This window comes from Solanum dulcamara, chromosome 9 (assembly GCF_947179165.1).
Source record: "Solanum dulcamara chromosome 9, daSolDulc1.2, whole genome shotgun sequence".
Lineage (NCBI taxonomy): Eukaryota > Viridiplantae > Streptophyta > Magnoliopsida > Solanales > Solanaceae > Solanum > Solanum dulcamara.
The window spans coordinates 8,988,417-8,997,669 of NC_077245.1; the positions used below are offsets into that span (position 1 = coordinate 8,988,417).

General features: G+C 33.3%; 1 long non-coding RNA gene across 1 annotated transcript; it reads left to right on the top strand.

The window, feature by feature from the left end:
- Positions 1 to 5,234: 5,234 nt before the first annotated feature.
- Positions 5,235 to 7,921, top strand: LOC129904118 (uncharacterized). Its single transcript, XR_008770378.1, has 3 exons — positions 5,235 to 5,440; positions 6,327 to 6,377; positions 7,488 to 7,921. It is a non-coding gene; the product is annotated as an uncharacterized LOC129904118 (long non-coding RNA).
- The last annotated feature ends 1,332 nt before the right edge of the window (positions 7,922 to 9,253 follow it).

A 9,253-nucleotide genomic window follows, 5' to 3' on the forward strand; every position in this document is an offset into this window, starting at 1 on the left:
TTCAAATATCACTAAAAGAAAGTATTTACCCTTGGTATGATTTTTGAAATATTTCATTTTTGTTATAAAACAAACTAAATTAGCAAACTAAGAAGGAAAGGGAGACAGTAAGAGAAAGAGAGAATTATTTTCTGTATCCTAATTGCACAGCACAAAGCTATTAGCCTAAGATATAAGAAGATTTAGGGAGAGCTAAATCAACTTGTCCCCTTTAAGTGGGTCCTATTTTTAAAATGGAGCATCCACTTTCCTTTATATTATAATATTCCTCCTTGGATATCCATGAAAAATAAAAATTCTAATGAAAGAACAAAAAATATATATAGTTATTCTCAATACGCATTGATTGCTGCCTCATTAAAAACCTTGCTAGAAAAATCCAATGGAACAAAACCTAGTCTAAGAAAAAAAGAGTGCAGCGGGTATTGTACTCTCCTTGATGAAGATCGCGATTCAGATAGTTAAGTTTTCGCATTTCAATCTTGTATACCATCTTTTTAAGAGTTGAGGCTGGTAAAGATTTGGTGAATAAATCTGTTGGATTATCATTCGAACTGATTTGTTGTACGTCAATATTGTCATTCTTCTAAAAATCTTGTGTAAAGTATAATTTTGGTGAAATGTGTTGTTCTATATCCTTTTATGAAGCCTCTTTTTAATTGAGCTATGTACGCAGCATTGTTTTCGAGCATGACCGCGGGTACTTTGACATCATATTTTAGGCCGCATCTTTCTTTGATGAACTCTGTCGTTGATCTCAACCACACACATTCTTTACTTGCTTAATAAATCGCTATTATCTCAGCATTATTTAAAGAAGTAGCAACAATGGATTGCTTCATAGATCACCATGATATAGTAGTTCCTCCGTATGTGAACAGATAGCCTGTTTGAGATCGAGCTTTATGTGAGTCCGATAAATAACCTGCATCTGCATGACCAACAAGGTCTACACATGTCATGACCCAAAATGGGCAATTAGTGGCACCCACACTTAACCCCCTAGGTGAAAGAACCAACGATACAAATCACAACTTATAAAATATAACAATAAAGCGGAAGCTCAATTAGATATGTTTTCCCAAAACCGGAAAGTCATCACATAAGGGACATCTAAATTCTAAACTAAGTCTGGAAATATCAAACACCAGAATAAATAAATAACATAATATGTCTGAAAACTAAGGACACCATGCCATGATTGAGAGAATCCAACACGAGCTAGAAAGATAGCTCACCCTATAATCTGATGTACTAGAGCCTGACTAAAGCTGAGGTCGAGTCGAAGTCGATGGAACACTCGCTGCTCTCCACAAAATAAAACAAAGAAAAATACAAGTAGGGGTCAGTACAGGACAATATGTACTGAGTAGGTATCATCGACCGACTCAAAATAGAAATCAATATGCATAATGTAATAGCGGAAAATTAACCATAACACTTAACAGGTGACAACCAATGAACAATTACATAACCAGCCAACAATATCAAGATCACACATGAAGACTCATGCTTCCACATCACACTCTTTTGGAAAATGAGTTATTGGACATTGGGTAGCATTAAATCATAACTTTAATGGTATTCATATAATATAATACACCTAATATTTAATTACATATCTCAATATATCAAAGCTTGGATTATAATGTGATAATAATGTACGAAATATGTACACTAGAAGCTAGACACAAATAACGTTACTGCCAAACTATCCAATAACCACAATTCATTAACCTTACACATATACTATCATCATTACCCCATGATTGACTATCAATTACTTAGCCAATTATTATACCAATTCGCCACCAAAAATTGGTCTAAAAAATACAAAACTTACTAGTTGTTATTCACATTTGAAATTTCATTCTATTTCAAAGCCACAATATAATACTAATGAATTTTTCTTTCTTTCACAATCCAAGCATCTCAATAATAATGATATGATCATATCCATATTCATTATTAGAAAAAGTAAGCCAAGTTAAAAATTATTACCTGAAGCAATAGCACTCCCCTTGCCGGCGCTGCAACTAGAGAGTTCTCATCGAACTCTCTTTTTATTTATTTATTTCCTCTTAAATTCTGACCCAAAAGTGCCAACCTTACTAATATATTTTATTAAATATGGAATAAGTGGTATAATATATTAACAAACTTATCAATTTAGTCGATCAATTAAATTAATTATCTAAATTTACCTCTTAAATAAATAACCATAGTTATCAAATAGTCTAAAATACCTATTAAATATTTATGAATTGAGTCTTTTATGAAATAAAAAGGTTTTGTACTCAAAATGACCTAATGAGTCGTTACAACACAACCTTTATTAGTATAAAACAGACTCATATCATCAGTCCCTTTTAAATATCTCAGAATATGTTTGACACCTTTCCAATGTCTTCGCGTCAGAGAAAACTATATCTTGCTAGCAAATTAACAGAAAATGATATCAGGTTTGGTTGCATTAGCAAGATATGTAAGTGCACTAATAGCATTAAGATATGGTACTTCAGGACCAATAAGTTCTTCATTCTCTTCTGGAGGTCAAAACAAATCTTTATTCACTTCAGGTGATCGAACAACCATGGAATTACTTAAGGGATGTGCTTTGTCCAAGTAAAATCATTTTAAAATTTACTCAATGTAGGCAAATTCGGTGTATGAAGGCCTCCCCTCCCCCGTATTCAAAATATTCAATTTGCAGACCGAGACAAAGTTTTATCGTTTAAAGATCTTTTATCTCAAATTCTTTCTTTAGATATTCAATTGCCTTTTAGACCTCTTTAGGGGTTTCAATAATATTAATGTCGTCAACATAAATAGGGGTTTCAATAAGATTAATGTCGTCAACATAAATGGTGAGTATAACAAATTTTGATTTCTTTTTCTTGATAAAAATACAAGGACAAATATCATCATTTATATAACCTTTATTTATCAACTACTTACTAAGAAGATTATACCACATACGCTCTAATTGTTTTAGACCATACAATGATCTTTGAAATATGATTGAGAACATCTCCCGAGACTTAGAATTACAAGCTTTAGGAAATTTAATCCTTTTGAAATTTTCATATAAATTTCATTATCAAGTAAATCATAAAGATAAGCTGTAACCACATCCATTAGATGCATTTCAAGATTTTCACGTATAGCTAAACTGATGAGATATCGAAAAGTTATCGCATCCAGATTAATATGTTTCTTCATAGTCGACACCGAGTCTTTGAGAGAATTCTTATGCAACAAGGCGTGCCTTGTATCTTGCAATTTTATTTCTCTCATTTCATTTTCAAACAAAAACCAATTTATAGCCAATTAATTTTGTATCATCATGGGTTTGGACTACAGGTCCAAAAAACTCACGTTTAGCAAGTGAGTCTAATTCTGATTGAATTGCCTCTTGCCATTTTGGCCAATCAAATTTTCGTCGACATTCTTTGACAGATTTAGGCTCAAGATCCTCACTGTCTTGCATAAGATTAATTGCAATATTATATGCAAAAATATTATCCACAATAATTTTTGATCGATCTAAATTTATCCCATCACTAGTATAACTCATTGAAAATTCTTCATTCACTTGAGTCTCGAATTCATTGATTTTTCAAGAATATCATAATTAATCTTGAACTTCTTCAGAAAATTCTTTTATTGTGTCATTTCTCATTTCTCGTGATTTTTGTTCTTTGATTTTTATCCTTTGAACCCAATGGTCTACCACGCTTTAGGCTTGTTTGGGATTCAGAAGCTATGACACTAGTAGATGGGATTCAGAAGTTAGTTTGAATAGGCACATTTACTGCAGGAATATGTGAATTAGTTATGCGTTTCAAATCAGTAAATGTATCTGGAATTTGATTTGCTATTTTCTGTAAGTGGATGATCTTCTAGACCTCTTGCTCACATATAGGGCCACGTGGATAAAAATGAGATAGTGATGAAACTTTCTAGTCATTTTTCCTTTTGGGTTCCTTTTTCTCCTCTCATCCTGATTGTGGGAAATTCGTTTCATCAAACCGACACTCTACAAATCGAGAAGTGAATAAATCTTCGATTAACGGTTCAAGGTAGCGAATTATGAAGGGTAATTAAATCCAACATATATGTCTAACCTTCATTGAGGGCTCATCTTAGTGTGTTTTGATGGTACTATAGGCACGTAAACTAGACAATCAAAAATCAAGAATTAGAAAAGAGTTTACCTTTTTTGGAGCAGGAACTAGGATGAAAGAGCTTAAAATAAAGCTTTCAACGTCAAAATGAAACTTTGACGAACGAAAAAAAGCCAAACTTGAGGTTAAACCTTCGTGGATTTGTTTTAGCGAGAACATTGGTCTTGCCCTCAAAATCCAACTCCAATCAGCCTTCTTAATCACTAAGAAAAGAGATCTATTTATTAGAAAATATTAGGTTGAAAATGAGGAAAAAGGGGATGTCATTTGAAATTCAAAATTCAAATCTCTTTTTGGATAAGGAATATGTCGAATTGGTACCAAATTTTCAAAAAAAAGGACGGTGGATGATCTACCTGCAAGAAAGTCACAAAAAACGGAAAAGGAGGAAGAAAAAAAGAAAAGTAAAGAAAGAAAAAGTAGGAACAAAAAGGAAAAGTAGAGAAAGAAAAAACAGCAACTTTTCCTTTTAACGCGTATACGCGTTTGACAGAAATGCACCGCGTAAATTATTGCACATTTTTGCATCTATAAATACAGAGCCTCTTGCCCTTATTTATATCATCACAGAAAGAGAGAGTAAGAATACAAAGAGAGTTATATATCAAGATAAATATTTTAGTCTTGAGTGTCCTCTTTAGTAGTTGTTCCTTTTACAAGAGAGAAGTGTTAATTGTTGTTTTCTCCTTGTATTTGAGAGCAGTGTTGTTATAACTCGTATTTTTCCACATTAAGACATTTTGGGGATAATGGTAACAAGGCTATGTTGGATTTTGTTGGATACAAAATTCTTATGACTAAATTGGGATGTGAAAATATTGGAAAAGTTTAAGGGTAAAATCAGAATTTCTCATGTGGAAATACTATAAAAGGTTAAGGACAAAATTGAAATTTCACATATGGGAATACTACAAAAGGTGAGGGACAAAATTGGAATTTCAACTTGGGAATATTAGAAAAGGTGAGGGGCAAAATGGTAATTTCACCTAGGGGTCTTATATCTTCCAACTCCTAGAATGTTCAAGAGAATTGGAAGAAGATAGAGGAGCCAAAAACACTAAGGAAAAATAAGAGAGAGTTCGGCCAAGGCAAGGAAAACATAACTTCTTGAAATTTCATCCCAAAAATTACTTTCTCTTAGTATTCCTACTATATCAAGGGTCCTTTATAACATGGTAAACTTATTTTGGAAGATAGAAGGCTTATTTGGTTGATTTGAAGTTTTGGTTAAGTGATGAAGTTAGAAGGAAAAGGTAAGAATTAATCCAATTTCTTTGTGTTATGAAGTTTGTTGATGTTGTAGTAAGTAGGGGTGTGTAGAATTTAAGAAAATATGAAAGTTTGTATGGTAATATGGTGCCATGTATACATGTTCTTGTACGAGTAAGATTTACTCAATTTTTGTGTAGTATTTTTGGTGTAGTATTTGAATAGTAGTATGATAAATATTTGATGTTGAAAATGGAAGTTGGATGAAATTAATTGAAGTTGGAAATATGGGTTAGGTGATGAGATGGGAAAAATTAAGGTTGTATAGCTTGTTAATTATTGTTGTGATTCTTGGAACAAAAGAAAAGCTTAAATGGTTTAAGTTGGTATTAAAATGGATTGTAGGGAATTATGTATTTTTAGTATGATTTTATAATATTATGGAAGTAAAGTTGTTCAAGTATGGATTGTTGTTGTTGATTATGAAGTTGAAAGAAGGAAATGAATTTGAGTATGAAATTGAAAGAAGAAAATGAATTATAATATTTTGTTGTATTTATGAAATTTTTGAGTGAAATATGGAATTGATGAAAATTGGATAGCTTACTTGGAATATTTTTCACCTATGTTGGAATGAGTTGAAATTGATTATGGACATGAAATATTCATATTTACATGGAAATGCAAAGTTTGGTTGAAAGTTGTTGCACTAGTTGGAAAGAAACTAATTTATGTTATAGTGTGTTTAAATTGATTATTGATGGTATTGGTGTTGTTGTTGGCTTGGTTGTTGATATTGTGGCCGAGTTGTAATCTCGGGGTTGTCATATATATAGGGGAGATGCTGCCGAAATTTTTGTAGACAAGTATTGGAAAAATTGAATTCTTAAAGTCTTATGAATAGTAATTGGTAAATATGACCAATTGTAGATTTTGATGGAAACGGGAATTGAAGTTGGACAACCGTAAAAAGCCGATAAGGTATGTAAAGCTTTACCTTTTCTTCACTTGGCATGTCCTAGTTGTTATAGGAGTGGATACGAGCCTTTGGGATCATTCTATTCTTCGAAATCGACGCTCAAAATATTCCTTTTTCTATTTAGTAGAATTGAATTAGGCATTTATGAATATTTTTGGAAAAATTGTCTAAACTTCTAGATTTAGCACAAATGAATTCCGACTACCTTAAAACTCTTATAAATGATGTTATGAAGTTTAACGCACCTAATTTGTATACGCCACCTCATTTGACCGAGGTGGGTCCCACTATTCTGAATTTTTCTTTGTTATTACGTTTGGCTTATGTTAGGTAGTATTTGAGAGAAATTTTTTGCTACTCTTCCGAATATTATACGACTAATTATTCCGTTAAGTTCCGTAATATATTTTGAAATATGGAGACGATTCCAGAAACTATTTTGACATAGACTATCTTGATGTTGGAAAGATTTGCACTATTATTAGTATTTAAGTTCTTTTATATATGACCTGTTATCAAAATCATGCTATCGAGTTTGTATAAATATTTTAAATTTTAAATTGCATTTAGTTTCTCACTACTCCACTCGTGTATACTGTAACCACTATTTCACTGAGCCTGGGTCAGGATATATTTTCGTGCGTATTTCTCTGCATTGTTCGCCGTGTCCCGACGTAAGGGGGCAAGTATGACATGTACATGGGGTGGTGTATGTTATGTCACGGAGTTATACTGTGCCATGTACACCTATGTTTGAGATATGATATGATCCGATAGGATATGATTTGATATGATTTGACATGATCATCTGATATGATATGATTTGTTATGGAGATATTTTCTTCTCTAGTGTTATGCTGTGCCGTGGCGCCGACGATGGGAGGGCGACCACATTTTGTTCACCGAGTCCCATAATGGGGCCGAATATGGCATATGTTTTTGCATTATGATTTGAGATTATGATAAGCATATTGAAATACTGAACATTTATTTTGTATTTTGTACATACTATTCAGATTATGATTTTATCTAGTATAGTCCATGCCTTACATATTCAGTACATTTTTTCGTACTGACCCCCTTTCTTCGGGGGCTGCGTTATATGCCCGCAGGTACCGAAGTTTGATTTGCTGATCCGACGGTTTAGGACATCTGCTGTGTTATTGACAGTGCTCCCTTGTTCGGAGCTTGTATTTTGGTACTGACTTTATCTTTGTATATTTGGATATGTTGGTCAGGGGTACGACGGGGCCCTGTCCCATTTTATGACTATGCTATCATCTTTAGAGGTCTGTAGACAGAGTTATGTTGTGGGTTTTGTATATATGGTTTGGGTTTTATATGTTTTGTGACGGTCTATCAACCCTCGTGCCTATATCTACTTTTATGATATATTTAGCAATTTCTACTAATCACTACATATGTTTATTCGGTTAAAAAGGCTAATTTGGGATTAGGATACGTTTGGGTGCCCAACTCGGGCACTAGTCGCGGCCTACAAGGTTGGTTCTTGACAAGTGTACTTCATATAAATAGTGAGATTCTTCTATCCCGTAGTTTTTTCCCTCTATCAATTAGAGGGATTTTCACGTAAAATTCTCATGTTCAATTTATTTTCATATTAATTGTCATATTAAACTTTAGTTATGGTGCTTCCTCTCCCCAACAGTGGTATCAGAGCCCTCGGTTATTCTTTCTATTTTATACGAAGGTACTATTTGTGAATAGTAAATTTTTGTGAATATGAAATTCGGTGAATAATACTATTCACTTGAATAGTAAAATTCGGTGACAGTACAGTTTATCATGATTTTTCGCAAAAATATTTTAAAATAATCTAGAAAGGTGTGAAGCAAATAACAATGTCGAGTACCATAAAGTTTAACGTTGAAAAATTCAATGGAACTAATTTTTTATTGTGAAAAATAAAAATAAAAGCGATATTGAGAAAGGACAATTGCTTAGCTGCAATTGAAGGTAGGCCAACAGATTTTACTAATGACAGCAAGTAGAATGATATGGACAGCAACGCAGTTGCTGATCTACACTTGGCACTAGCTGATCAAGTATTATCTAGTGTGACTGAAAAACATATGGCAAAGGAAATATGGAATACTCTTACGGGGTTGTATGAGGCCAACTCTTTGCATAATAAAATCTTCTTAAAAAGAAGATTGTATACTCTTCGAATGGCAGAGTCCATGTCGGTTACTGAACACATCAATACTTTGAATACTTTATTTTTGCAACTTACAATAATAGGTTGTAAAATAGAGGGGACTGAACGTGCGGAGCTTCTATTTCAAATTCTGTCTGACTCGTATGATCAACTCATCATAAACCTGACGAACAATATAGACAGTCTAGTTTTCGGTGAAATTACAGCCGCTATTTTGGAAGAAGAAAATCGGTGTAAAAATAAGGAAGACAGACAAGCAAGTTCGCAGCAAGCTGAAGCTTTGATGATGGTGAGAGGAAGACCAATAGAACGTGGCCTTAGTGGGAGTCACAATCACGACATATCTCAATCAAGAGTAAGAAGAATATCAAGTGTTACAACTGTGGCAAGAAAGGGCACTTCAAGAAAGATTGTTGGTTCAAAAAGAAAAGTGAACACCCTAAGTCATCAAATGCTCAAAGGAATGTAGCATGTACCTCGGATGATGGCGATATTTCATGTAGTGAGGAAATATCAAATACTGAAGGCAGAAAATATTTCACTGATGTTTGGATCATGGACACAGGAACAATATGGCACATGACTTCCCAGAGAGAATGGTTCCATCAATATAATCCTATCTTAGGAGGATCTATGTTTATGGGAAACGATCATGCTTTGGATGTTATTGGTATTGGGTCCATCAAAATAAATATGTAT